The sequence below is a fragment of the Ornithorhynchus anatinus genome, chromosome 3, assembly GCF_004115215.2.
Source record: "Ornithorhynchus anatinus isolate Pmale09 chromosome 3, mOrnAna1.pri.v4, whole genome shotgun sequence".
Classification (NCBI taxonomy): Eukaryota; Metazoa; Chordata; class Mammalia; order Monotremata; family Ornithorhynchidae; genus Ornithorhynchus; species Ornithorhynchus anatinus.
Window position 1 is genome coordinate 91,945,267 of NC_041730.1, and position 26,157 is coordinate 91,971,423.

The 26,157-nt window shown below is 45.5% G+C and overlaps 1 protein-coding gene and 1 non-coding gene across 6 annotated transcripts in view; both read left to right on the forward strand.

Moving 5' to 3' along the window:
• FYB1 (FYN binding protein 1) overlaps nt 1-26,157 on the forward strand; it is a 200,933-nt gene that overhangs the window by 108,966 nt on the left and 65,810 nt on the right. The gene's annotated exons all lie outside the window — the stretch shown is intronic.
• On the forward strand, nt 2,189-2,326 carry LOC114810742. The gene has a single exon (XR_003758437.1). It is a non-coding gene; the product is annotated as a small nucleolar RNA SNORA7 (small nucleolar RNA).

The window sequence follows — 26,157 nt, forward strand, 5'->3', positions numbered from 1 at the left end:
CAATAAAATTAAGTCCCAGTCCCTGCCTCGAGGTTGCTTACATTATAATGGGGAAGTAGCAAGTGGCAGATTTTCCCCCCAACCTCATATCAGCACGACCTTTCCTAGCCCCCAAACCTCAACTTTCTCAGCTTTCCACAATTGTTACAGATGTGTTCCAGCTTTCTTTAAATACCATTTAAGCGCTTACTATGTGCTAGGCACTGTACTATGTGCTGGGGTAGCTACAAGCAAATCAGGTTGGACACGGTCCATGTCCCACATGGGGCTCACGGTTTTAATTCCCATTTTACAGGTGAAGTAACTGAGGCACAGAGAAATTGTGACCTTGCCCCAGGTGTCATGGCAAACAACTGGCAGGGTCAGGATTAGAACCCAGGTCTTTTGCCTCCCAAGTCTCTGCTCTCTCCACTAAGCCCAGCCACTTGGTCTGTGAGTGGAATAGGGACTGATTCTGACCTGATGGTACTGTATTTACCCCAATGCTTGGTTCAGTTCTTGCTACAAACAAAGTACTTAACAAATCCCTCAACTATTATTATGTTCCAGAACTTGCCAAGGCTGTCCTGGATTAAGGAAAATTGGGTGGCAGGTGGGATTTCCAGGCCCAAGTAGGAACCTTGGCCTCCAGTTGTCCTAAAACAAGTCTACTGCTATTTCTTGCCCTGCTGGCTTACCATTAGTCTCCTGGTCACTTCTAATTTCTAGCAGAAAGATCTGTGCTTAGTGTGAGGTTGGCACAAGTAGAGAGGCAGGGAGAAGCCAGAGATGGAAGCAAACAAGGAGAGGGTGGGGAAGCTAGAGGTGGAAACTGAAACAGAGGAATCAGCACACACTCACTCTCTCTTTCTCTCTCTCTCTCTACCCCCCCAACACACCCCCCAAGACCTGGCTATACTAAACTAGGAATTCCACTCCTCACCTTTGTCCATTCATCTCACACTCTCCTCTCTTCCTTAACTGTTGATGTTCCACGAGGCTTTGTTTGGGATCTTCTACACTTCTCGCTCGTCAGCTCAATCGATCAGTGGTATTTATTGAGTGCTTTCTGGGTGCAGAGCACTGTACTAAGCTCTTGGTAGAGTACAGTATAACAGAGTTCCCTTCCCACAACAAGCCTGCAGCCTAGAGGGGAGTATCAGTCAATTATCACCTTTCTACCGACTTCTTCCAAATGTACCTCTTCGGCTCTGACCTCTCATCCACCCTGCCATCCCGCATCTCTGGTTTGGGACAACCATGTTTGGGAACTCTTGTCGGCACCTCAAACTTAATGTGTCTGTGACTGAACTATTCATCTCCCCCTCCTAAATTTTCTCCTCCTAGCTTACTTATCTAAATTGATCATTCCCTCGTCCTCTCGGCCCCAGAAGCCAATCCTCTTGGCATCATCCTTACCTCCTTGCTCTCATTCAACTCTCACATTTCCTATCAAATCCCATCAGCTCTTCCTACATGCCTCTCTGATCTCCCCTTTTCTCTTCACCTAGATGGCTATCATTTGGATCCAAGCTCCAGTCATAGCCCTTCTAGCCTATTGTGTCAGTCTCCCCGTGGGTCTCCCTGATTCAAGTCTCTTCCCTTTCTGATCATCTTCAATAACTCAGTCATGGTATTTATTGAGTGCTGACTGTGGGCGGACCGTGGCACTAAGCATTTTGGAAAGGAGAATGCAACAGGGTCGGTAGACGCGATCCCTACCCAGAAGAAAATTACAGTCTACAGAGAAAGGAAGACATTAAAATAGATTTCAGAGAGGTGCATACCCCTCACCCACATCCTGCCTTTGACCTGGAACACCTTCCCCCTTCATATTCAACAGTTGATCACTCTCCCCATTAAAAAAACTTATTAAAATGACACCTCCAAGAGGCCTTCCCTGACTAAACCTTTATTTCACCTACACCCTTTGCCTTCTGCATGGCCCTTGGACTTGTACTGGTACTCTTTATTCCCCACTCCCCACAACCTCACAGCGCTCATGTACATATCTGTCATTTTATTGTCTATCTCCCCATCTAGACTGTACTCTCGTTGCGGGCAGGAAACGTGTCTGCCACTTCTAGCCTGTTGTACTCTTTCAAGAGCTTAGCAAAGTGCTCTGCGCTCAGGAAGTCCTCAATAAATACCAGTGATTGATAGGGGAAATAATAGGGTATAAGGATATTTACATAGGTACTGGAGGACTCCCCTCTCAGGGTCACACCTGGAGAGTTTCCAGGACTCTACCAGTCTCGACCTTGGGAGGGAGAGTCAAGCAGAGGCATATCCATTCCATTCCTAGCTTGGGCAGTGGTTAGTGAGTGGAAGGCAACCTGCTCCAAGTCAAAACTCACCTGTGCTGGGCAGCCGCGTAATGGGAGCGAGCCGAAGGCAGAGACTTGTTGACTGCACGGAAGGAGGCAATGGTAAGTCACTTCTGTATTTTTACCAAAAGAAACTACGGATACGCTACCAGAACGATTAAAGATGGAAGTGGGGCATTCTGGGCGAGATGTGTCCATGGCGTCGCTATGGGTCAGACACGACTCGATAGCGTAAGACAACAACATCTGGGAGACTGGAGTAAGTTTCAAAGTGCTTAGGGGCTGGCGGCCAACGGCGGAGTTGACACAGAGGGGAGAGTGGATAGGGAATATAAAGAGCTCGGTCTGGGAAGGTCTCTTGGGGCTGTAAAGTGTCAGATATAAGGGAATTCCAGATTAGAGGGAGGGCATGGGCAAAGAGTCAGTGGCAGGATAAACAAGATCGAGGTAGAGAGAGAAGGCTGATATTAGAGAGGGGAGTGTGAAGATTGGGCTGTAATAGGACATCTGTGAGGTTAGGTAGAAGGGAGAAAGCTGTTGAGTTCCAGCATCACTTGGTAGACATCTCTCCATCCTCAAAACCCTCCACATAAAGCAAAAAATCCATCAATTATACTTTATATTTTTATGGTATTTGTTAAGCATTTACTATGTGCCAGCCACTGTACGGTATATACAAGCTAATCAGGTTGGGCACAGTCCATGTCCCACTGGGGTCTCACGGAATGAATCCCCATTTTTCTGGTGAGGTAACTAAGGTTCAGAGCATTTAAGTGACTTGCCCAAGTTCACACATCAGATAAGTGGCAGAGGCAGGGTCCTTCTGACTCTGAGGCTGTGCTATATCCACTGGGCCTTACTGCTTCTCACTGGGGCCATGTTGCTTGTTGAGCGCTTACTGTGTGCAGAGCACTATGCTAAGTACTTAGGAGAGGACAGTATAATAGAGTTGGTAGATGAATTCCCTGCCCACAAGAGCTTACAGTCTAGAGGGGAAGACAGATCTTAAAATAAATTACAGATTATGTACATGAGTGCTTTGGGGTTGAGAAGGGAAGGAATAAAGGGTATAAATCCAAGGGCGAGAGTGATGCTTAAAGGGAGAGGGAGTAAAAGAAATGAGGACTTAACTGGGGGGAAGGGGAGCAAAGAAGGAGGGAGGCCTTGTGGGAGATGTGATTTTAATAAGGCTTTGAAGGTGGGAAGAGTGATGGCCTGTGGGGTGTGAAGGGGGAGGCCGTTTCGGGCCAGAGGCAGGACGTGGGCGGAGGGTTGGAGGCGAGATCGATGAGATGGAGGTACAGTGAGTAGTTTGGGTTAGAGGAGTGAAATGAGCGGGCTGGGTTGTAGTAGGAGATTAGTGAGGAAAGGTAGGAGGGGGCAAGGTGATTGACTGCTTTAAAGCCAATAGCAAGGAGTTTCTGTGTGATTTGGAGATGGATGGGAAATCATGGGAGAAGACTTCAGGAGTAGAGAACCGTGGACTGAACAGTTTTGCAGAAAAAATGATCTGGGCAGCAGACTGACATATGGATTGGAGAGTCATCAAGCCTGGATGGCATAAGTGCTTGGTTCAGCATAGTAGCAATTTTGACGAAGAGGAAAGAGGGAATTTTAGCAGTGTCGTGAAGGTCGACCTGCAGGATTTGGTGACAGACTGAATATATTGGTTGAATGAGGGCAATGAGTTGAGACTCTGCACCATCTCAACTACCTAATCATAATTAATATTAATTATTATGTATTTGTTAAAAGCTTACTTTGTGCCAGGCACCGTACTAAGCCCTGGTGCGGATACAAGCGAATCAGGCTGGACACAGTCCCTGTCCCTCATGGGGCTCGGAGCCTTAATCCCGATTTTATAGGTGAAGTGACTGAGGCACAGAGAAGTGAAGTGACTTGCCTAAGGCCACACAGCAGACAAGTGTCAGAGCCGAGATTAGAACCCAAGATCTTCCGACTCCCAGGCCTGTGCTCTATCCACTACACCGTGCTCCGTTCTCTTCACCTGCTATGTCCAATCTACTCTCTGTGTCTCTCCCAAGGTCTGTTTCGACCTCTACCTTCCTCTTGATTCTCACGTTCATCTCCCAGCTCGCATTGGTCCCCTCCCTCCTCCCTACCCAAATCTAACATAACAAAGCCCTCGAGAAAGCCCACCTCCTCCAACATACCTTCTCAGCTCAATTCCTTGATTCTCTTTATTGCTATTGTTCTCGTCTGTCCGTTCCCCCCCCGCCCCCGATTAGACCGTAAGCCCGTCAAAGGGCAGGGACCGTCTCTGTTAACCGATTTGTCCATTCCAAGCGCTTAGTACTTAGTACTCTGCACGTAGTAAGCGCTCAATAAATACTATTGAATGAATGAATGAATTCCCCGGTACCCCAAGTCATAAAAAAACCGTCAGCCAGCTCTAGCACCTATGTACTTAATGCTCATCTTCAATATTAGCGTGCACCTTTATTCGACTGTACATGTATTTTTGATGACTCTGAAAATACTTCCATATCTGCCCCCTCCATTATAGTGTAATTTCCTTGTGGGCAGACAATCGATCGTATTCGCTGAGTACTTATTGCGTGCAGAACACCGTACTGAGTGCTTGGGCGAGGACAATGTGACAGGGTTGGTATACACACTTCCTGAATGTGTCGCTTGCTTGCGTTGAACTTCGGAAATAAATCGACCGATTATTCAGCGTTTACTGTATGCAGAGCACTGAACGCTTGGGAGACTACGATAAGGTTGGTAGTCATGATCCCTGTCCTCTAGGAGCTTACAATATAGTGGGAGAGACAGACTGTAAAATAAATTGTCAGCAGGGAAAGCAGCGTGGCTTGGTGGAAAGAGCACGGGCTTGGGAGTCAGAGGTCGTGGGTTCTAATCCCGCCTCTGCCACTTGTCAACTGTGTGACTTTGGACAAGTCACTTAACTTCTCTGTGCCTCAGTTACCTCATCTGTAATATGGGGATGAAGACTGTGATCCACATGTGGGTTAACCTGATTACCCTGTATCTACCCCAGCACTTAGGACATTCGTTCATTCATTCAGTAGTATTTATTGAGCGCTTACTATATGCAGAGCACTGTACTAAGCGCTTGGAATGTACAAATCGGTAACAGATAGAGGCAGTCCCTGCCCTTGGACGGGCTTACGGTCTAATCGGGGGAGACGGACAAAAACAATAGCAATAAATAGAATTGGCACATAGTGTTTAACACATACCATCATCGTTATTATTAACAGAGTATAAGAATTTGTGTATAAGTGGGGTAGAGTAGAAAAATGCTTAGAAAGTAACATACTTAAGTGAATAGGTGATGCAGAAGGGTGGGGGAGTCGGGTGGGAAGAAGATTCTAGTGACTCATCTTCTCCCCCTCCAGATTGTAAACTCACCGTGGGCAGGGAAAGTGTCTGATTATTGTTGCATTGTACTCTCCCAAGTGTTTAGTACAGTGCTCTGCACACAATAAGCTCTCAATAAATACAATTGAATGGATTAGACTGTGAGCCCGTCAGTGGGCAGGGATCGTCTCTATCTGTTGCCAAATTGTACATTCCAAGCGCTTAGTGCGGTGCTCTGCACATAGTAAGCGCTCAATAAATACGATTGAATGAATGAATTAGAGACACAGAAGGAAGGGAAATAAGGTGGGAAGATGAAAGATTATACAGGCCAGGCTTTCTGTAGGAGATATGATTTTTGTAGGGCTTTGACAGTGTGGAGAGTAGTGGTCTGTTAGTTATGGCTGGAGAGAGAGTTTCAGGAAGGATGGAGGGCATGAGCAAGGGATCAACGGCAAGCGGCACGAAATCGAGACGTGAAAAATCGGTTGGTGTTATGATGATGGTATTTGTTAAGCGCTTACTCTGTGCCAAGCACTGTTCTAAATGCTGAAGGGGATACCGAGTAATCAGGTTGCCCCACGTGGGGCTCTCAGTTTTAATCCCCATTTTACAGATAAAGCAACTGAGGCACAGAGAAGTGAAGTGACTTACCCAAGGCCACACAGCAGACAAGTGGCAGAGCTGGGATTAGAACACATGACCTAGGAGTGAAGTGTACGGACTGGGTTGTCATGAGAGAGGGTCGAGCACAGATAGAAGTGAGACAGCCTATTGAGTGCCCTACAGCCAGTGGTGAAGAGTTTTTATTTTATGTGGAGATGGATAGGTGACCAGTGGAGGTTTTTGAGGTGTGAGAAAATATGTGCAGACAGTTTTTTGTTTTGGGTTTTTGGTTTTTTTTTAGAAAAATTATCTAGGGAGGAGAGTGAAGTATGGACAATTATTAGAGGTTTTTCAGGAGTGAGGAAAATGTGTGCAGAAAGTTGTTGGTCTTTTTTTTAAGAAAAATGATCTGGGCAGCAGAGTGAAGGATGGATGACCACTAGAGGTTTTTGAAGAGTGAGAAAATATGTGCAGAAAGGTTTTGGGAGTTTTGTTTTGTTGTGTTTTTTGTTTTGTTTTTTAGAAAAATGATTTGGGTGAGAATATGTGCAGAAAGGTTTTTTGAGGGGTTTCTTTTTGTTTGGGGGGCGTTTTTAGAAAAATGATTTGGGTAAAAAACGTGCAGAAAGTTTTTTTAGGGTTTTTGTTTTGTTTTGTCGGGTTTTTTTATAAAAATGATCTAGGGAGCAGAATGAAGGATGGGCAACCATTGGAGGTTTTTCAGGAGTGAGAAAATGTGTGCAGAAAGATTTTTTTTTTCTTAGAAAAATGATCTGGGCAGCAGAGGGAAGAATGGGCGACCATTGAGGAATGAGAAAATATATGCAGAAAGTTGATTTGGAAAATTTATCTGAGCAGTAGGGTGAAGTATGGACTGGACTGGGGAGAGGCTGGAGGCAGGGAGGTTAGCACGGAGGTTGATGCACTAGACATGGTGGGATATTACAAGTGCTTGGACCAGGTAGTGACGATTCATATAAAGAGGGAGGGGAAGACTGTGGAGATGTGAAAATAGAACCGACCAACTGACTGACTGAAAAGATGGGTTATTAATAATAATAATAGTAATAATAATAGTGGTATTTGTTAAGCACTGCGTGGCTCAGTGGAAAGAGCACGGGCTTGGGAGTCAGAGGTCGTGGGTTCTAATCCTGGCTCCACCACTTGTCTACTGCGTGACCCTGGGCAAGTCATTTAACTTCTCTGTGCCTCAGGTACCTCATCTGTAAAATGGGAACTAAGACTGTGAGCCCCAAGTGGGACAACCTGAATACCTTGTATCTATCCCAGCACTTAGAACAGTGCTTGGCACATAGTAAGTGCTTAACAAATGCCATCATTATTATTATTATTATTATTATTATGTGGTAAGCACTTTTCTAATCACAGCCAGGTCAGACACAGTCCTTGTCCCACGTGGAGCTCACAGTCTTAATCCCCATTTCAAAGTTGAGGTAACTGAGGCACAGAGAAGTGAAGTGACCTGTCCAAGGTCATACAGCAGGCTCATGGTGGAGCCGGGATTACAACCTATTATCTCTGACTCCCAGGCCCAGACTTTTTCCGCTTGGCCATGCCGCTTCCCCAGCTTGAAAGAGGCAGATAAGTTATGGGAGAAGCGGCATGGCATAGTGGATAGAGCACGGGCCTGGGAGTCTGAGGTCGTGGGTTCTAAGCGTGGCTCCTCCACTTATCAGCTGTGTGACTCTGGGCAAGTCACTTAACTTCTCTGGCCTCAGTTACCTCATTTGGAAAATGGGGATTAAGACTGTGAACCCCTCGTGGGATAACCTGACTACCTGGTACCTAGCCTAGCGCCTAGAAGAGTGATTGGCAAATAGTAAGCGTTTAACAAATACCATAGTCATTATTATTGAGAAGCAGCGTGACTTTGTGACTTTGGGCAAGCCACTTAACTTCTCTGTGCCTCAGGTACCTCATCTGTAAAATGGGGACTAAGACTGTGAGCCCCACGTGGGACAGCCTGCTTACCCTGCATCTACCCCAGGGCTTAGAACAGTGCTTGGCACATAGTAAACGCTTCACAAATGCCATCATCGTTATTTTTATTATTAAGGATAATACCAAGGTTACAGGCTTGTGAAACAGGGAGGATGCTGATCTTCTCAATAGTGATTGGAAAGTCATGCAAGATGAGGAGTCTAGTTTGGGACATGTTAAATTTGAGGAATTGGTTGGACACCCAACTCAAGATGTCCTGAAGACCGAAGGAAATGTGAGATTGCACAGAAGGTAAGAGGTTGGGGTTGAAGGGATTGCTGTGAGAATCACCCGTGTAGAGATGGCAGTGGAAACCAGAGGAGCAAGCGAGTTCTCCAAGGGAGCAGGCGTAGTTGGAGAATAGAAGGGGACCCGGAAGTGAGTCCTGAAGATCATCTGCCAAAATTAGAGGTGAGAGACAGAAAATTGAGCCCAGGGAAAAAGAGCAAAACATGCTCTCCTGCAGTACTCCAGCTACTTCTCCAAAGCCTGGGAAAGTGAGCCAGGACTGCAGAGGAAAACATGGTTTCCTGCCTGTCCCACTCTGGCCAGAGCCTGGGAAAAGGATGTCAGTCAGTCCAGTCAGTCAATCATATTTTTTGAGCACTTACTGTCTCTTCTGGCCCAGACACTTCCGAGACCATCTCTGTTTAGACTGTGAGCCCTTTGTTGGGCAGAGATTGTCTCTATCTGTTCCTGAATTTTACATTCCAAGAGTTTAGTACAGTGCTCTGCACGTAGTGAGCGCTCAATAAATGCTATTGAACTGAGAGCACTGTAGTCAAAAAAAATGTGAGTACAAAAGAACAATAAAGACACATTCTTTGCCCACAACGAGCTTGCAGAAGAAGACGCTCGTGCACTCGGCCTAGTTTCCTTTCTCCTGAGTTTCACTGGCGTAGTGGATAGAGCACAGGGAGTCAGAAGGTCAAGGGTTCTAATCTTTGCTGTGCCATTTGTCTCCTGTATAACCTTGGGAAAGTCTCTTCACTTCTCTGGGCCTCAGTTACCTTATCTATAAAATGGGGATTGAGACTGCAAGCCCCACGAAGGTCAAATCCAGTTTGCTCGTATCCACCCCAGTGCTTATAATAATGATGATAATGATGTTGGTATTTCTTAAGCGCTTACTATGTGCGGAGCACTGTTCTAAGCGCGGGGGTAGATACAGGGTAATCAGGTTGTCCCACGTGAGGCTCACAGTCTTCATCCCCATTTTACAGATGAGGTAACTGAGGCACGGAGAAGTTAAGTGACTTGCCCACAGTCACACAGCTGACGAGTGGCAGAGCCGGGGTTCGAACCCATGACCTCTGACTCCCGAACCCGGGCTCTTTCCACTGAGCCACGCTTGATAGCTGGCACATGGTAAGCACTTAAGAAATACTACTATTATTATTATTATTTCTGAAAGTGCCGCCTTTCTCTTCCCCAGCTTGGAAGACCGAGTGACCGGGTCATTTAAACTACGAAGCCGATCAACCGGTAGACATTAAAAACCACTCACCTAACATATCATTTTGAAGAATTTCATCTGATTAACAATTCGGAGATCAGAATGCGCTAACCCGTCGTGGAACAGTTGACGAAGTAGGCAGGAGTAGAAACAGCGGAAGGAAAAATTGAAGGAAAGAAGAGTAGATGCCAAAGCTGATACTGCCTTATTGAGTTGTTAGTCGTTCATTGATTCGTTCTATCCTATTTATTGAGCTCTTACTGTGTGCAGGGCACTGTGCTAAGTGCTCGGGAGAGTATGCTACAACTATAAAGAGGCACATTCCCTGCCCACAGTGAGCTTACAGTCTAGAGGTGGGGAGGCAGACATTAATATAAATAAATGACAGATCTGTACATATGTTTTTTGAGGGGGGGAGGGGGGGAGAATGAAGGGAGCAAGTCAGGGTGAAGCCGAGGGAGTGGGAGAAGAGGAAAGGGGGGGTTTAGTCAGGGAAGGCCTCCTGGAAGAGATGTCCAATAAGGCTTTGAAGGGTTGGAGAGTAATTTTCTGTCAGATTGGAGGAGGGAGGGCGATCCAGGCCGGAGGGGGGATGTGGGTGAGGGGTCAGCGGCGAGATAGGTGAGATCGAGGTACAGTGAGCATTCATTCATTCAATAGTATTTATTGAGCGCTTACTATGTGTAGAGCACTGTACTAAGTGCTTGGAAAGTACAATTCGGCAACTGATAGAGACAATCCCTGCCCAATTCATTCAATCGTATTTATTGAGCGCTTACTATGTGCAGAGCACTAAGCACTTGGAATGTACAAATCGGTAACAGAGACGGTCCCTGCCCTCTGACGGGCTTACGGTCTAATCGGGGGAGACAGACAAGAACAACAGCAATAAATAGAATCAAGGGGATGAACATCTCATTAAAACAATAGCAAATAAATAGAATCAAGGCGATGTACATTTCATTAACAAAATAAATAGGGTAATGAAAGTATATACAGTTGAGTGGACGAGTACAGTGCTCACAGTCTAAGCGACTGTGAGTACGAGCATTAGAGGAGCGAAGTATGTGGGCTGGGTTGTAGGAGAGAAGTGAGGTATGGTAGGATGGAGCAAGGTGATGGAGAGCTTTAAAGCCAATGGTGAGGAGTTTTTGTTTGATATTGAGGTGGATGGGCAACCGCTGGAGCTTTTTGAGGAAGGGGGTGATGTTTTTGTAGAAAGATGATCTGGGCGGCGGGGTGAATCAGGGTCTGGAGTGGGGAAAGACAGGAGGTTGGGAGGTGAGCAAGGAGGCTGATGCAGTAATCTAGGCCGGATAGGATGAGTGTATTAACATGGTAGCAGTTTGGATGGAGAAAAAAAAGGCAGATTTTAGCAACGTTAGGAAGGTGGGACTGACGGGATTTAATGATGCATAAAATACGTGGGTTGAACGAGCGAGAGGAATCAAGGATGACGCCAAGGTTATGGGCTTGTGAGACAGGAAGGGTTGTAGCATTTTGGTGTTTGCTCATCACTATGTGCCAAACTCTGGGGTAGGAAGAAGTGGTTTGGCACAGGGGATAGAGCACGGGCTTAGGAGTCAGAAGGACCTGAGTTCAAATTCTGACTCTGCCACCTGTCTGTTGTATGACCTGGGGCAAATCACTTTACTTCTCCGTGCCTCGGTTCCCTCATCTGTAAAATGGGGATTGAGACTATGAGCCCCAGGTGGGACGGGGACTGTGTCCAACCCGTTTAGCTTGTATCTACCCCACTGCTTAGAACAGTGCCTCACACATAGTAAACTAAAAAATAAAAATCTTCAATCAGACACAGTCCCTGTCTTATATGGAGTTCACTCACTGAGATGGGATGAAAAAGTATGTTATGCTCAGTTTATCCTCAAAAGGAAACTGAAGGACGGCAATGTCTAGAGGATAGAGCATGGGCCTGGAAGTCAGAAGAACGTGGGTTCTAATCCTGGCTCTGCGACCTGGTTTCTGTGTGACTTTGGGTAAGTCATTTAACTTCTCTCTTCCTCAGTTCCTTCATCTGTAAAATGGGCATAAAGACCTGTGAGCCCCACATGAGATATGTACTGTGTCCAACCTGATTAGCTTGTATCTACCCAGTGCTTAGTACAGTGCTTGGCACATAGTAAATACTTAACAAATACCATTTGAAAAAACAAACCCCTGGAGAAGCAGCCTGGCGCAGTGGATAGAGCACAGGCTAGGGAGTCTGAAGGACCTGGGTTCTAATCCCAGCTCTGTCGCTTGCCTGTTATGTGACCTTGGACAAGTCACTTAACTTTGCTGTGCCTCAGTTTCCTCATCTGTAAAATGGGGGTTTAAAACCTACTTGTACTTAGACTGTACAGGGACTGAATCCAACCTGATTATCTTGTATCTACCCCAGCATTTAGTACAGCGTTTAGTCTGGCACATAGTAAGCCCTTAACAAATACCATTTAAAAAAAAAAAAACACCCTCAAGCGACTTGCCCAAATGTTACAGAGCAGGCTAGTGGCTGAGCGGGAATTATAACCTTGGTTTTCTGACTCTCAGCCTCATCCTTTTTTTGTGTGTGTATCTAAGAAAATGACTCCTTTTCCTGCTGACTGAAATCCACCTTTTTTTTTTTTTCAGTAAAAACAAAGAATGAGGACAAAGGAGCCTCTGCCCTCCATTGTACCACAGCTTTGTCTTTTGATAGGTAGCTTGCTGGAAAATATAACTATCCAGTCAGTTGTATTTATTAAGCACTTTCTGTGTGCTGAACACTGTACTAGGCACCTGGAAGAGAACATAATAGAGTTAGTAGACAGATTCCCTACCTACAACGACTTACAGCTCCACTCTGACCTCTCCGGGTCAGAGGTTACTTCCTTGGCCCTTCTTTCTCATTCCAAAATAAAAACCATATTTAAGAGCTGGGACCCAGAAGGACCCCACTCAGTTTTAGCTCTTTGCCAGTTCCTCAATAATCACGTTTTTTAAAATTCCAAAGCATTCCAAAGCATTAATTGCATTGTGGACAGGGAATGTGTCTGTTATGTTGTACCCTCCCAAACACTTCCCAAGTTCCCAAGTTAGTTCCCAAACTCTTAGTACAGTGCTCTACACTCTGTAAGTGCTCAAAAAATACGACTGAATGAAGGAACGAATGATGTTGATCCCAAGGAGCAAGAATTGTTCTCTGTTTATTAAACTTGAATGTAAGTCCTTCTAGGGAAAATGATAAACTCTTTCAAAGTCAGGGATTATGTCTATTAACTCTATTTTACTCTCCCAAACACTTAGAACAGCACTCTGTATGTACTATGTGCTCAGTAAATACCACTTATTGGAAAGGTGGTACTTTAGTCAAGGATTCGCTCGCAATAATTTCATCCCCTTGGCTTTTGGGAACATTAATAAAGAAGGAAAAGCAGTGTGGCCTAGTGGAAAGACTGTAGCCCTGGGAGTCAAGTTCCCTGATCCTAATCTCATCTCCACCACTTCCCTATTGCATGACCTTGGGAAAGTCACTTAACTTCTCTGTGTCTCAGTTTTCGCATTTGTAAAACAGAAATTAAATCCCTGTTTTTCCCCCCGTTTGGACTGTAAACCCAATTTGGGAGAAGAACTGTGTCCGACCTGATGATCTTGTATCTACCCCAGGGCTTAGTACAGTGCTTTGCACATAATAATAATAATTGTGGTATTTGTTAATCACTTACTATGTGCAGGCACTGTACTAAGCGCTGGGGTGGATACAAGCAAAGTGGGTTGGATACGGTCCCTGTTTCACGTGGGGCTCACCGTCTTAATCCCCATTTTCCAGATGAGGCAACTGAGGCCCAGAGAAGTGAAGTGACTTGCCCACGGTCCACAGAAGACAAGTGGTAGAGCCGGGATTAGAACCCACGTCCTTCTGACTCCCAAGCCCACGCTCTATCCACTAGGTCATGAAAGTGCTTAACAAATTCCAAATCCCACAATTATGAGCCATTAGAGTGGACTGGTGCTTTCAGATGAACTGTTTGAAAGAGACAGGATGAAGTATGCTTTTTTTGAGGAAAAAAGCAAGGTTAATATAAATTCCTTATGGGCAGGGATCTTGTTTTTGCATCTTCTCCACTCTACCAAGTATTCAGGACTCACCAAACACCCAAGCACCCAGTAAATATTGATTGCTTCCGGTCGGTGTCAGAATGGAAAGATTGCCTCGGATGTCAATTGAACTTGCCCACCTTGGAATGTGGCAGAGTATTTTTTATTGTATCTGTTAAGCACTTACTAGGTGTCAAGCACTGGGGTAGGTACAAATCAGTCAAGTTAGTTGGTCACTGTCCCCCATATTGAATCCCATTTTACAATTGAGGAAACTGAGGCATAGAGAAGTTGTGACCTAGCCAAGGTCATACAGGCAAGGGGTAGATCCAGGATGAGAACCCAGGTTCTCTGACTCCCAGCCCCATGCTCTTTCCACTAGGCCATACTACTTCTCCGCTTTTTGCAGGGACTCAAAGGCAAAAAGTGTATTTATCACTGAATGGCAGGTTAAAAACATCAGTGTACCAGGGGTGGATACTAGGTTGAAGCTGGAAAAAAATAAAGTACAGTGGAAATAGAATAGACAAATGGTTTTAGCCTTGAATCTCCCCGGCAAGGGGTGAATAAAGTATTCTTCTAAGCCCACCTTTTGTAGTTCTTATTTGCAGGGAGTGTGGATCATAACCGTGATACTTTGGGAGGTAATTAGGAAAATAGAAAAAGAGGGTTTCCATAGAATGCAAAACATCCATGGACACCAATGGGCCTCAGAAATGACACTCACCAAGTGGGTGCAGTTCGAGATAATGCGTTGTCTATAATGTAGCTGGCAGTTCTTCTCGGGGAAACTGTTATATAATGGGTTGAGGCTAGGAAGTGCGTCTCTTTACAATCCAAAGATAATTCCCCAGATGATAGAACATGTCTTTAAATGGGAATGAAATGTATCTTTAGTCTGCCCACAAGCAAAAATATCACCTCTCCTACACTATTTAGAGCTTTTCCTTTACTATTAGTAAAGAAAATAGGAACTAACCATAGCTAGCTTTAAGCATCTTTAATCATTTAAGCATCAAAAATATCCTCTCCTACACTATTTAGAGCTTTTCCTTTACTATTAGTAAAGAAAATAGGAAGTAACCATAGCTAGCTTTAAGCATCTTTAATCATTTAAGCATCGAAAATATCCTCTCCTACACTCTTTAGAGCTTTTCCTTTATTATTAGTAAAGAAAATAGGAACTAACCATAGCTAGCTTTAAGCATCTTTAAGTATTTAAGCATCGAAAATATCACCTCTCCTACACTCTTTAGAGCTTTTCCTTTATTATTAATAAAGAAAGTAGGAACTAACCATAGCTAGCTTCAAGCATCTTTTTTTTTTCCTTTTTGCTTGAAATTTAGATACGTATTTCCTTTTGTACCTTAGCTGTGCGATGAAAAACATATTCAGATTTTAAAGGAATCTGTAAGTTGTTGACTTGCTCAGAAACTAGTTCTATGTGCTCAGATCTGCAAGCCCGTGAGAAGGAAACCCAAAGCGAACGCGCTGAACCTAAATTTACATTTGAGATAGGGAAGCAGAGCTGAGAACAGCTTTCTGCAAAATATGTCTCGAATAAAGTAGGAAGTGGGTGTTCTCAGCTTCAAACCCTGCATCAGCCCCTGGGTGTTTTATCACCAGAGCTGCACCCAACCACCCGCTTTGTTTTCTGATTTTACTAGTAGTAGTAGCACGATTTGAGCACCCTCTTGGTGCCGTGCGGTGTAGTAGACGCTCGAGAAATACAGAATAATGAAATGACTTGTTCCCCGCCCACAGGGGGCATCTACTCTAACGTGGGGAGACAAACTTAAAAATCTTTTCAGCTGGCGTGGTCAAGATAAATGAACTGAGCAGTCATCTGTGCATGAGCACTGAGTACAGATAAGTTCATGAGTGCTAGAAGAAGTTTTGGTTTTAGAAGCCCAGGGCCAGGAGGGTAGGGAATTGAATAATTTGGGTAGTTGTGGTCGTCGGGATTCGCTGGTGAGGAGTTTGCAGGCCAGCTCGGGATTATCGGATCGGTTCATCACTTCCTGAAAAAGGATGCCTGGAGGTCCCTTGAAAAAGCCAAAAAAAAAATATGTGGAGCCCAGTGGGGCTGGGAGAGCAAACCCAAAATATTCCCAGACAAAATGATGCCAGATTTGCTGCCGCTTCTTGAGTAGATTGAAGAGGAAAAGATAAGGCCCTTCTCCTGGTCTGCATTTCAGAAAAATCAAAATCATCACTGGTACTTACTGAGTAAAAATAAAGGCCCCTGACCATCTTGGTCCGAAGACCCTCATTCAGCCACATCCTGAAAAAGCAAGAATAGTATTTATTGAGCGCTTACTGTGTGCAGAGCACTGTACTAAGCGCTTAGGAGAGTACAATACAACAATATAACAGAGTAGGTAGCCCCGTTCCATGCCGACAACGAGCAGGCAGTCTAGAGGACGAGCTCATGGTCTAGAAGCACCAAAACAATCAACTTTCAGCGGAAAACAGCACTTAGGAAACCAGATAAGGTGTCTACCCTCTTTCCTTACCACATGCTGTCGCTAAACTTCATTGTGCTATGACAGTGGGGAAGACTCGCTCTAGACGATGAGCATAAACATCTCCAAGAAAATGAAAGCAGAGTCAGAGGTTTCTGCAGTGGTGTCCGTATCAATCAATCCTGAGCTCTTACCGAGTGCGGAGCACTGTGCGGGAGACCTGCTCTGTGCAGAATACTGCTCCGTTGAGTGTAGGGTGCTCTACTGAGAATATACCTTAAAATGACATACAGCGCTTGGGAAGAGAAGCGCTTGAGAAGCAGCACGGCCTAGTGAAAAGACCAGGGGCCTGGGGATCTGAAGGATCTGGATTCTAATCCTGGCTCTGCCACTTGTCTGCTGAGTGATCTAGGGCAAGTCACTTCACTTCTCGGTGCCTCGGTTACTTCATCTGTGTAATGGGCATTAAGACTGTGAGCCCCGTGTGGGACCTGGACTGTGTCCAACCTGTTAAGCTTGTGTCTACCATTTCGGCCAGTATCTGGCACATAGTGAGCACTTAAATGCCATAAGAAAAAGGAAGGTGATGAAAGGAAAAACTACAGCTTGTGCTCTGGAGGAGCTTACTACCTTTTCATTATCTTGCTTTATTTTTGAATGGTATTTGTTAAGTGCTTATTATGTGACAGACACTGTTCTAGGAACTGGGGTAGATAGAAGCAGCAATGGCTGAGAAGCAACATGGCTTAGTGGAAAGAGCACTGGCTTGGGAGTCAGAGGTCACGGGTTCCAGTTCTGTCACTTATCAGCTGTGTGACTTTGCGCAAGTCACTTTACTTAATAATGTTGGTATTTGTTAAGCGCTTACTATGTGCCGAGCACTGTTCTAAACGCTGGGGTAGACACAGGGGAATCAGGTTGTCCCACGTGGGGCTCACAGACATCACAGTCTCTGAGGCACCGAGAAGTGAAGTGACTTGCCCAAAGTCACACAGCTGGCAAGTGGCAGAGCCAGGATTCAAACCCATGACCTCTGACTCCAAAGCCCAGGCTCTTTCCACTGAGCCACGCTGCTTCTCGTTATTTCTCTGTGCCTCAGTTACCTCATCTGTAAAATGGGGATTAAGGCTGTGAGCCCGACGTGGGACAATCCGACTACCCTGTATCTACCCCAGCTTAGAACAGTTTTTGGCACATAGTAAGGACTTAACAAATACCATCGTTATTATTACTAAATAGGCTGGACATAATCCACATCCCACATAGTGTTCACGGCCTTAATTTTACAGATGAGGTAACTGAGGTACAGAGAAGTAAAGTGACTTGCGCATGGTCACACAGCAGACAAGTAGAGCAGGGACTAAAACCCCGGTCCTTCTGAGTCCCAAGTCTGTGTTTTATTCACGATGCCATGCTGCTACTCTTTTTTTTTTTTTTAAATAAGTACTGAACTCAGCCTTTCCAAGCCCTGGAAATCCATATCCCTCTTCACTTCAGCTGCCTGGTTCATGGTAGGATATTTGGGTGCTCCCTTTAAGTGACCCCAAGTGGCTGTGAGATGGCTCTAGAGTGCGAGCTCCTTGTGGGGAGATAATGTGACTATCAATTATGTTACAGTATACTCTCCCAAGCGCTTAGTTCGGGGCTCCACACGCAATAAGCGTTCAGTAAATACGATTGATTCTATATAATTAAAGTTCAGTGACCAAAGAGGATATGAGAAACAGGAGAGGGCAAGGACCAGTGACAAAAATGATTATTGGTTGAGGGGTTGAAGGGAATAGGGAGCAGGGGTGTGAGAGGAAGCTGTGGCAAGGAGAGACCCTTTGAAGAAAAAAGGAATTGGAGTTGTTTACCTAGAGAAGAACCCTGCCGAATGATCTCGGGCAAGTCGCTTCACTTCTCGGTGCCTCAGTTACTTCATCTGTGTAATGGACATTAAGACTGTGAACCCCGTGTGGGACCTGGACTGTGTCCAACCTGTTAAGCTTGTATCTTCCATTTAGGCCAGTATCTGGCACATAGTAAGCACTTAAATACCATAAGAAAAAGGAAGATGAGGAGAAACAGTCTTCTCAGTCAATTAAATAAGAGTGGTTTTTTTTAAGTCTATATATTCTTAGGACTAGGAGAGGTGGGAAAATAAGTTAGGATCTATCTCATCCCTTTTATTGGCTTTGTCTGGAATCTGGTCAATTTTTCCACCCCCGACCCTCATTAGCCCCTAAAAAATGTAAACCTCAGAAATGGGGTATGTGCTTGATTATTCACTGTTACGGAGCATAGAGAGTGAGCTCGGGTGACCAAAATCCTCAGATTGCCAAACATGATGTTAGCTAATATATTTTTCAACTTTTCCCCCATTGAACAGTCTTCGAGAATGGTTTGCAAGATGCAAAAGTCACTGACTTGACTTTCGTTTCCTGTGTATCTACAGGCCCAACCTCTGGGAAGAAAGTCAAAATGGGGAAGCGTTTCACAGAACCATTTTTAATAACACCAGACCACCTGGTTCAATTTGATTGAATTATCACAGATCATGTCAGAATTAGTGATGGTAGGAATAAAATTTATACTAGGAAAATCATGAAGTGTGCAACTAAAATGAAAAGGCTCTTACTTATTATTCCTCGATTTGCCTAATACGATACACTCCCTGTATAAGTAAAAACTAGTTGACTTGACTGAGGATATTGAAAAATGTTGACCAGGAAATTAGAGAATTGAATTCTACTGCCATTTCACAGCATGTAGCACCTTTTCCCCCTATGAACTTGCCTTCCTTTTGCTATCACCAGCTATACCTTCATTTTTCTTTCGGCTCCCGCTAATTTTTAAATAATTTGTCTTCCATGTCTTCCATGTGAACTCCCTGAAGGCAGAGATGGTGTCTATTTTCCATATACTTTACCAAGCGCTTACTTAGTCCTCTGCTTGGTTAGCAATAGGTGCTCAGTACAGTGATCTGTGCAAGCAAGGTCCCCCGGTACAAGAGAAGCAGTATGGCCTAGAGAAGGGCCATAGCGTAACGGTTAGAGCACCACGAGTCAGAAGGACCCGGGTTCTAGTCCTGGCTCCGACACCTGTCCGCTGTGCTGCTTTTCTCATCGCTGCCTGACACGTTTCAGCTGGGACGTTTAATATTCAAAGAGTGAATAGGTGAGCGGGGATGCAACACATTGCAAAATGTGATTGAAGTCAGTCAGTCAGTCGTATTTATTGAGCGCTTACTGTGTGCAGGGCACTGTGTTAAGTACTCGGGGAGGGTACGATACCGCAATGTAACAGACACATTCCCACAACGAGCTTTTTACAAGCAAGTTCCATTTTGACGGCTGAAACGACCTCCGCGCAGTGCTGTGACCCAGTGCTGCGATCACTTACCTTGGTAACGTTTGCAGTGTTCATCCACTTTAACCTGTTCTTTTTCAAGGTTGCTACGATTGTTTTCCACCTCGCAGAGCACCCTCAGTGATTCTTCTGTCAGAAAACTTCACTACCGATGGCTTAGCCATCAAGTTCTAATCCCAGCTCCGCCACTCATCTGCTGTGTGACCTTGGGCAGGTCCCGTCAGTTCTCCGTGCCTCAGTTACCTCATCGGTAAAGGGGGGATCAAGACCGTGAGTCCCACGTGGACTGTGTCCAACCCCATTGGCTTGTATCCACCCCAGTGCTTATTACAGTGCCTGGAAAATAGTAAGCACTTTACAAATAGTGTCATTATTATTACTGTTGTTATTATGATAGTTCTAAGAGCCAGAAGTGGGATTAAGCACTCAACCTCCTGATTCCCAGGGCAGGGTTCTTTCCCCTGTTCTGACAGGAGAACCCAGTACAGTGGTCTGTAGTCATTCAGTCGTATTTATGAAGTGCTTACTGTGTGCAGAGCACTGTACTAAAAGCAGTCTCCCTCCTACCTCACCTACCTTCTCTCCTTCTACAGCCCCCCCCCCATACACTCCGCTCCTCTGCCGCTCACCTCCTCACTGTGCCTCCTTCTCGCCTGTCCCGCCGTTGACCCCTGGCCCCGTCCTACCACTGACCTGGAACGCCCTCCCTCCTCACATCCTCCAAACTCACTCTCTTCCCCTCTTCAAAGCCCTACTGAGAGCTCACCTCCTCCAGGAGGCCTTCCCACACTGAGCCCTCCCTTTCCCTCTGCCCCTCCTCCCCTCCCCATCGCCCCGACTCCCTCCCTCTGGTCTACCCCCTTCCCCTCCCCACAGCACTTGTGTATAATTGTATATATTATTTATACTCTATTAATAATGTGCATATATCTATGATTCTATTTATCTATTTTGGTGGTATTGATGCCTGTCTACTTGTTTTGCTGTCCGTCTCCCCCTTTTAGACTGTGAGCCCGTTGTTGGGCAGAGATTGTCTCTACCTGTTGATGAATTGTACATTCCAAGCTTAGTACAGTGCTCTGCACACAGTAAGTGCTCAATAAATACGATTGGATGAATGAACGATGCCTCCCGTACAGTGCTCTGTGAGCGGTGGCTTTCCCATCCACGGTGGCCTGTACCCAGTGGACGTCCAGTACAACACTCTGCATGCTGTCAGAACTGTTATAGCGTATTGTCTCAAGAATTTAGTACAGAGCTCTGCACAAGGTAAGCGTTCATTCATCCCCTTCTTCCAGCCCCACAGCATTTATGTACATATCTGTAATTTATTTCTCTTAATGTCTTTCTCCTCCATTCATGTCTGTAATTTTATGTATTTATATTGATATCTGTGTCCCCCACTCTAGATTATTCTAATGAATGTCGGCATCTAGTAAAGTGCGCTGCATGCTGAAGGTAACCAGTACACTGCACTGCACGTTCTGAACATCTAGAATAGTCCCCAGCCAATCAATTGTATTTATTAGGCGCTTACTATGGTAGAGCCCTCTACCAAGCACTTGGGAGAGTATAATACAACACAATTAATAGACGTACTCCCTGCCCACCAAGTTCAGTGCCCTGCAACCAAGGGTGCCCATTTCACAGCCCTGCACCCAGTAAATAAATACTAATTAATACTTAATAAATATTATTGATTGATTTGTTCATATATATATATGTGCGTGTGTTTGTGTGTATACACACACATATATGAACAACTTCAATAATAGAAAGGAGAGCTACATTCCCCAAACACTGAACATCACGGAAAGAGTCCAAGAGCTAAGAGAAAACAAGAAAAGAGTTAAGTGATTCTCCAGCTTAGCACAGTTGGAAGCAAAAATGTCATCTCTTAGGGTTGGGCACGAGCATCTAAAAGATCTTAATTACGGTGTCACTGATTTTCATCATTTTCCTGCCTGCTTGCCCTTCTCCGTGGGGAATATAATAATAATGTTAGTATTTGTTAAGCGCATACTATGTGCAGAGCACTGTTCTAAGCGCTGGGGTAGACACAGGGGAATCAGGTTGTCCCACGTGGGGCTCACAGTCTTCATCCCCATTTTACAGATGAGGTAACTGAGGCACAGAGAAGTGAAGTGACCTGCCCAAGGTCACACAGCAGACAAGTGGCAGAGCTGGGATTCGAACTCATGAATATATATATAAGTGGGTGTGGATCTTGTACCTCATTTCTGTAAGTTTGTCTGAATTTTCAGCTAGCAAAAAAATAAGAAGGTTTCCTATGAGCTGATGAATTCTTGAAACCAAACTTTACCTCATAAAGGTACATAATTTGAAGACCACCTCTGTGATTTTGCGAAACAAATTTTATTACAAAACGGTTCCAGGGGCTTTTGTTGAGCCTGGCGAGTGTGCAGAGCACTGTACTACATACTTGGAAGAGTACAGTAATACAAGGGTCGGTTATGCTCTCAAGGAGCTTACAGTCTAGTGAGGGAGACAGACATTAAAATGCAGATGGGGCCACAGAGTATATGCACAGAAGTGCTGCGGGGCTGGGCTGGAGTTAGTACCAAAGTACTTAAGGAGTATACACCCAAGTTCAAAGGCAATGAAGAAGGGAGGGCGAATAGACAGGGAAATGAGGAAATAGTCAGGGAAGGCCTCTCGGAGGAGGTGTGCTTTTTAGTAAGACATTGGAGATGGGGAGGGTTGTGGTCTAGTTTTATGCTGTCAAGTCATCTCTCACCCACAGCGACTCCATGGACCCATCTGTTCTAGAATGCCCCACTTTCCATCTGCAATCATTCTGGCAGTGTATCCATAGAGTTTTCTTGGTAAAAATACGGGAAGTGGTTTACCGTTGCCTCCTTCCGCTCGGTAAACTTGAGTCTCCACCCTCGACTCTCTCCCGTGCCGCTGCTGCCAGCACGGATGAAATTTGACTTATGGCAGATTGTCTGCCACTTGCTAGCCACAGGCCAAGCTAGGAATGGAATGGGTAGGCCTCTGCTTGACTGTCCCTCTGGTAGTCGAGACCGGTAGAGGATTGACTCTCCAGGTGCGACCCTGAGAGGGGCATCAGATATTTAAGGGGAGGGAATTTCAGGCCAGAGAGGGGACACGAGTAAGGGGTCAGCAGCAAGACAAGAATCAGCATGGCCTAGTGGGCCCTGAAGTCAGAAAGCCTGGGCTCTAATCCCCGCTCAGCCACACATCTGCTATAATAATAATATTCGTATTTGTTAAGCGCTTACTATGTGCAGAGCACAGTTCTAAGCGCTGGGGGAGATACAGGGTAATCAGGTCGTCCCATGTGAGGCTCACAGTTAATCCCCATTTTACAGATGAGGTGACAGGCACAGAGAAGTTGTGACTCGCCCACAGTCACACAGCTGACAAGTGGCAGAGCCGGGATTCGAACCCATGACCTCTGACTCCGAAGCCCAGGCTCTTTCCACTGAGCCACGCTGCTTCCCTATGTGACCTTGGCCTCAGTTACCTGGTCTGTAAAATGGGGGTTAAGATTGTGAGCCCTATGTGGGACAGGGATTGCGTTCAATCCGATAAGCTTGTATTTAATATGGTTCCTGGCACATAGTAGGCATCTGACAGATAAAAAAAAAAAAAGATCAAGCAGGTTGGCGTTGGAGGTGTAGAGTGTGCTGGCTGAGTTGCAGTGGGAGATGAACGAGGTAAGCTAGGAGTGGGAGAGTTGATTAAGCGTTTAAAGGCAGATAGTAAGGAGTTGTTGTTTGATGCAGAGATGGATGGCCCACCTTTAGAAGTTTTTGAGGCGTGGGGAGACATAGATTGAAATGTGAGCCCCGTGTGCAGAATTTATCCTTTAATTTTAGGCCCCCAAAAAGCCAGGGCTCAGAGCAGAGATGAAAGATTTCCTTTACTTATTTTCCCCTCGCTGAACGTCGGGTTGGTTTTGATCTCAGCCTTTACCTCTGGCCCGATTTCTGCCGTAGTTGTGGATACAGGCACTGTGGCATATCAGCATCACTTCCTTTCCGCTCAAGTTGAATGCTCTGAGCCAACTTCCTTTCTGCCCATGGCCCCTTGTCAAAGCAACAATTCTCTTACTAATATAGCTACTCTGCTTCCTAGTAGCCCAGATTTCAAAATTTCTCATCCACCCTTGTTCGCCAACATTTTGAAGAAAGAAAGCAGGTGAAGGGAATTTAGAGCAGACTAAGATCTATAGGATTTGAAGTTAATCTTTCGATCCAACGGTTCTCACCACAGTGTCTTGTTTTCCCCATCCAGCTTACAGAGAAGCAGCGTGTCTAAGTGGATGGAGCACAGGCCTGGGTGTCCGAAGGCAGTCAGTTGTATTTATTGAGTAGTTACTGTGTGCAGGGTAATAATAATAGTGTTGGTATTTGTTGAGCGCTTACTATGTGCAGAGCACTGTTCTAAGCTCTGGGGGAGATACAGGGTCGTCAGGTTGTCCCACGGGAGGCTCACAGTCTTAATCCCCATTTTACAGATGAGGTAACTGAGGCACAGAGAAGTAAAGTGACTTGCCCACAGTCACCCAGCTGAGAAGTGGCAGAGCCGGGATTCGAACCCATGACCTCCGACTCCCAAGCCCGGGCTCTTTCCACTGGGCCCCGCTGCTTCTCTGCACTGTCCTAAGTGCTAGGGAGAGTACAAAATAACAATAAACAGACACGTTCCCTCTCACAAAGAGCTCAGTATAGAGGATGGATCTGAGTTCTGATTTCGGCTCTGCCACTCATCTTCTGTGTGACCTCGGGCAAGCCACTTCACTGTGCCTCGGTTACCCCATCTGGAAAATAGAGATGACGACTGTGAACCCATGTGGGACGGGGACTGTGTCCAACCTGCTTTGCTCTATTTGCTTAGTACAATGCCTGGCACGTAGTAAGAGCTTAACAGGTGCCACAATTATTATTATTATTTATTAAACCCGTGATTTGGGGGCAGTCACTTTTGACATGGGCATTTAGTAATAGAGCATCGTAGGATATTATCTTGTGATATTCTGCCACAGTTCGAGTATCATCCTCACAATAAAAGCCTCATTTTTCAGGCGAGAGAGTGGAAGAGGCTGCTCTTTCTCTCCGCACGCCTACTCCTAAAGCATTCGAGAAGGAAACATGATTGTGTTACTGCTAACGCATCAAGGAACTGGTGATTCTTTAGTAATGTGATCAGACTCCCTGTGTCGGGAGGGAGACAAATTATTGTTTCAGACATGAGTTGAGCAAATTATTTTTTCCAAATACTGAACTGAGCCCTGGGGAAAATGCACTGGATCAGACACAGTCACTGATGTACTATCTAACACGTGGCCTGGTGGATAGAGCACGAGCCTGGGAATCAGAAAGACCTGGGTTCTAATCCTGGCCCTGCCACTCCGTCAGCTGTGTGACCTTGGGCAAGTCACTTCACTTCTTTGTGTTTCAGTTCCCTCCTCTGTAAAATGAGGATTAAGATGGGGATTAAGCCCCATGTGGGTCAGAGACTGGGTCCAGCCTGATTAGCTTGTATCCACCCCAGCGCTTAGTATAGTGTCGGGCATATAGTAAGCGCTTAACAAATAGCATTAAAAAAACAAACAAGCGTGAGGACGGATACACTGGGAACGAAACAACCAGGCCAATTCACTTAAACGTACCAACAGTGACGTGAGGAGGGGAGCCCCCATCCCCTTGAGGGACATATTCCATGGGCTTCTCCTCACCCCCGGTTTGGTTGCCTGAACGGTCAGAACTTTCCCACTGCACCCCAAGACGTTCCAGGGGATCGCCTTCCAGCTCCCTGTGATCAGGGTTTCTCTCGGAACCGTTGTTACTCGGTTCCAAGTTACTCGGGTTGGTAGGTGAAGGGAGGTGACGTGACGTAGTCCCAGGTGCCGCCCCATGGACCATGCTGACAGGGGACTCCAGACGACGTGACTTCTGCCTTCTCATGGGTCTTCTCCGTGTTGTAGTAATAATGGCTCCCTCCTATTTCACCTCGCCGTTCTCCTACTCCAACCCAGCCCTCACACTTCACTCCTCTAATGCCGACCTACTCACTGTATCTCTATCCCGTCTAGCTCACCCTCGTCCGCCGGCCCACATCTCTCACCCACAGCGACTCCATGGACCCATCTTTGCTAGAAGGCCCCACTTTCCATCCGCAATCATTCTGGCAGTGTATCCATAGAGTTTTCTTGGTAAAAATACGGGAAGTGGTTTAGGGTTGGGTATGAGCATTTAAAAGATCTTAATTACGGTGTCACTGATTTCCATCATTTTTCTGCCTGCTTGCCCTTCTCGGTGGGGAACATATATATATATAAGTGGGTGCGGATCTTGTACCTCATTTCTGTAAGGTTGTCTGAATTTTCAGCTAGCAAAAAAATAAGAAGGTTTCCTATGAGCTGATGAATTCTTGAAACCAAACTTTACCTCATAAAGGTACATAATTTGAAGACCACCTCTGTGATTTTGCGAAACAAATTTTATTACAAAATGGTTCCAGTGGCTTATGTTGAGCCTGGAGAGTGTGCAGAGCA